The sequence below is a fragment of the Triticum dicoccoides genome, chromosome 2B (genome assembly GCF_002162155.2).
Source record: "Triticum dicoccoides isolate Atlit2015 ecotype Zavitan chromosome 2B, WEW_v2.0, whole genome shotgun sequence".
In the NCBI taxonomy this organism is placed as follows: Eukaryota; Viridiplantae; Streptophyta; class Magnoliopsida; order Poales; family Poaceae; genus Triticum; species Triticum dicoccoides.
In genome coordinates, this window is record NC_041383.1 from 391831928 (window position 1) to 391836618 (window position 4691).

The window sequence follows — 4691 nt, forward strand, 5'->3', positions numbered from 1 at the left end:
TTGTTTTTTTTTTCCGCGCTCGCCCATAGCTCAATAAGGGGAGATCCCCTCATATACAACGACCAGGCGAGCAGCGCACTGGTTGGTTTCGTGACCTACCGCGCTAGAGGTCGTGGGTTCGATTCCCACAACCACCCTTTTCCTTTAAAAAATCACTTACTTTTTGAAATTTTCATATCTTTAAAACCCTAACTTTAAATCTGACATGCCATATATGAAAATTCATCAGAAAAATATGTAGATTTCAAATATGCTATTATCATTAATTTTTGAAATTACGTTCAGGGTGCAAACTTAAATAATACCTTCTTTGTATGATGAGATATTTTAGAAATGCCTATTACATATGTCCTTATAGATTGGTTGTTTTTGTGGAGCTATCCTATATGTTTGCAACCAAATTAAGTCTTGAACTGAGTTATGATTGCACACACACACACACACACACACATTCGCGTCGCGTCGCATATATATGCGCTGGGTATATTCACTCCGTCCGAAAAAACTTGTCCTTCAAAAAGATATACCTAGCACTAATTTGGTGTTAGATACATCCATTTGAGGGACAAACTTGGGACAAATTATTTTGGACGAAGGGAGTATATGAAAACACTTATGCACATGTTATCATTAAATACTAAAATGTACTTTGCTATTTCATTCTAATGCAATTTTTTTTTTGCGTCACCGAGAAACAACAACAAATGCGTAAACATATATTGGCAACTAGGTAGATATTTGCGTTGTATAATGAATTCTAAACACCTTCAGTTCACTTCAAAAATCATCACACCTTTATGTTTTTGCACAACATCACTTATCATGTTGCTTGTTTTTTTAGAAAAGTTATCATGTTGCTTGTTGCGTGGCATCATGAAAGATTTCAAGGATTTGCTGATGTCGTTAAGTGTATGTATGAGGCGTGAATTTTTTTTCTCCCGTTGCAACACACGGGCATTTTTCCTAGTAATATATATTTTTGGCAAAAACTATTGTATTGTGACTAATTTTTGCAAAACACTGACGATGCAATTTCATAACTTTAATCATGATCATGGCATACATGACTTACTCGTCTGGAAAAGGTAGTAGCAAATGTTGACGCTCCTAGATTGAACCGTTAAGCCGGACCATGTCCCATCCATCAGCTTTTTCTTCTCCGCCTCCTTTCTTCCCTGGTCCAGCTTGGCTGTCATCGTGTTGTTGACGTTGCTTCTATTGGCCAGCCCCAGCCGAGTCGCCTGCGTGTGCAACGAGGAGAGACGGAGGAACTGTTGTCCTTCCTCAATGGGCTCTCGCAGATGTGGGAGGTGATGGCGCCGTAACGTGCACGTCACTCCCTGGCCACAGGCTCAGCGGTGCGATCTTGCCGGCGGTGCCAGGCTTGCCACACTCACGCACCTCAACCTCCGCGGCAACGGCCTCGCCGGCCTGTTCTCGTGGAGCTACTCGCCATGCCCAGTGCAACTGTCACTAACGTCAGCTACAACCACCACTCCGACGCACTCCCTGACTTCCCGGTCAGGGAACTGTGGAGGTCGAGGAGGAAGACGGGAAGGTGGTCGTAGGGCGTCGTTAATCACCACCCTCCTGCTGAAGGTGTTGGCGTTTCTCACCTCCCGCTGCAGGAGACGCCATATTATCCATCCCCATCCCCTCCCTCGTGTCGCCCCGCTAGGGCGACCCGAGGGGCGAAAACCCTAGCCCCGCCGTCCCCCTCCCCTCCTCGCCCTTCCCTCGCCGCCGCCTGAGGCACCGGCTGCCGAGCAAGCTCGGCCCACTGCTGATGAAGGCGGCGAGGGGGCCCTCGCCGCCTCGCCTCCCGCGGGGGGCCTTTGGATCCGGGGCGGCGGCCCCGGCAGGTGTGGCCCCGCCGGCTTCGGCTCCCGGTGGCATGGGCGCGGGTCGGTGTTCTCTCGGCCGTGCGGGCGGCGAGAGCCCCGGTGGTTGCGGGTCGGCGCGCGGCAGCGGCGGATTCGTCTCCTGTCGCGCCAGATCTGGCCGCCTCCACTCCCCTTCTTCCCCAACGAGCGCCTCCCCCTCAGATCCGCACTTCCGCGGTCTTCTACGGGTGGGAGTGGGCGACGGGGCTGCAGGACCGGGGGAAACCCCTAGCCAGCCGTGTCGGCTGCGACGGCGGCGACGCTCGCGGGCGCCGCTCACCTTCCTGGAGGCGCCGGTCAGGTCCTGCCCCCTACCCCCTTCCCCTTTGTTTCCCGGGTGAAATCCTCAACTTTGTTGGGCAGCGGCGACGCCCAGGGCGCCGTAACCTTGTTTTGGGAACAAAGATGGGTTGTGGGCTTCGTTGTGGTGTAGGTGGAGTGTGTCAGCGGCGGCGGCGTGTCTCCAGCGACGGCGGTGTCTTCCTGGGCGTGTGGTCAAGCTAGTTTGGTGCTCTTCGTTGGGCTGCAGGGCTCCTCCGGTGCCCGTGGATTCTCCAGGACGGGAGGGGATAGGGTTCCCCTCCTCCGGTGGCTGCTCTTCTGCTCGTCGAGCGAGCCGATGATCTGGATTTGGCCATTGCTGCTGCCCATTTGTGCATTCCGACAGCTCGCCCCTGTTTCATGCCTGGACTCTTGCATTTGGCGTTGCTCTGTTTCAGGTTAGGCGTCGTCGGCAGGCTGGGAACGCCTGGTTCCGTCCCTGTGGTTTCCTGCGATGCCATTCATGCAGGTTCTAGGGTGAGCATGTCCATCGCTCACCGGTGCGGCGCCTCGAGCCAGGCGAGGAGGCAGGGGCCTTCTGTGACGATGGATCTGGATGGATGTGTCTCCTTCAAGCCCAGGCGTTCGGCTATGGCGTGCTTTGCTCCGTCGTCGGTGCTCTTTCCTGAGACGTTTAGCGTTTTTGCCTTGCTTCTCGGCGTGTTTGGGGTTCATGGCATCTCTAGCTATGCTTGCTAGCTTGTTGTATGCCTCTGCGAGCTGCTCCTAGGCGCCATTGTATCTTTGCCTTTTGTTTTCTTTCCTTTTAGTTGGAGTGTGGTTGTATTCCGTCGCTGTAATCCTGGCCGGTTGATGGCTTTGTTAATTCAAAGTCGGGCTCTTCTGGAGCCTACGTTCCAAAAAAAACCTCCCGCTGCAGGCTTCCATTTGAGGGAACTGTGGAGGTTGAGGAGAGCACGCGGTCGAGGGTCACCAGAAGCAGCGGCTTGGGATGAAAACGTTGAGGCGGGCGGGCAGAGTCGGAGAGCTCCGGTGGCGTCACAACGGAAGAGCACGGGAGGCATCGGTGCTGGCTATTGTTAGCTCCCATTGGCCTGCTCGATTTCAGGCATGACCCTCCCTGGCGATCTCCACCGTGCCGAACAACCACCATGGTTGAGGTGGTGCTCGTGGACAAAGAGGAGTTGTGTTGCACACTGTCTACTTCGATGTATTGCACATGGATGGGCCTCACGTTGAACTTAACTGTGAAACAATGAGATAATTGCATTTATAGTCCTCGTAGTCGCTGGCAACGTCCAACTTGGTCCTGAAACTTGCGAATTGCTTCAATACGAAGGAGTTGTGTTGCGCACTGTCTACTTCGATGTATTGCACATGGATGGGCCTCACGTTGAACTTAACTGTCAAACAATGAGATAATTGCATCTATAGTCCTCGTAGTCGCTGGCAACGTCCAACTTGATCCTGGAACTGGCGAATTGCTTCAATACGGTCTCGATACATGAAAATACGTAGTCAATACGGTCCTTGAGGTTGAAACAACAATTCTGGCTCTATACGTTGCATACATATCTCGTATTTGCATAGGAGACAGGTGGGCCGATAGAAAAAACGCAAGCCACCAGAACAAAACATGGGCCGTGACGTCGGTATAGGGCCCATATGTCAGTGGGCCGAGTAAAAAGCGAAAGAATAATGGGATGAACACTATATTAGTATGTGCGTTTTTGTCTTTTAAAACAATTCGTGAATTTATAAATATTCATTAGTTTTTTAAAACGTTCATCGATTCAAAGAATGTTCTAGAATAAAACAATATACGCCACTTCAAAAAATGCTCGTGGATTCAAAAAATATTCACGAATTTTTAAGAAAAATCATGATTTAAAAATATTCGCATTTTATAAAATTCTTTATTTTTTGCGTGCAGAGGGGGTACACATGTTATTATTCAGTAAAAAAAAGGATTTTTACTGCCTCAAAAATTCCAAAATTGTATGTATATGCACAATATTTTCAAAATTGTATAGTAGCACAATATCACTGTGCAATATTTCATCAATATATGTGCTTGTATGTGACAGATACAAAAAATATAAATACATGAAAAAAGACTTGTTCACGAAAAAATCATCAAAAATACTTAACATTATTTTAAATTCTGGATAATTTTCTGAAAAGGGGGAACTTTTTGTATTTGCTGTACAAAAATTTAAATTTAGAACAAGAATTTATAACCGGAACAATTTGAAAATCCAAAAAATATAAAAATTGCAAATGAGAACATTTTTGAAAACTTCTAATAGATTTTTATACTGTGACCAAAATTTAAAACTTCAAACTATTTTCGAAAATCTGATTTGTTAAAAAAATTCTGTGCTAGTTTTGAAAGCACTAACAAATGTTGAATACTTTAAACATTATTTTACAAATTAAAATGAACAGAAAAGGAAGAAAATAAAAAAGAAACAGAAAAGACGAAAAAGAAAAGAAACTATGGTTCGAAACCATGTGCATCTTATT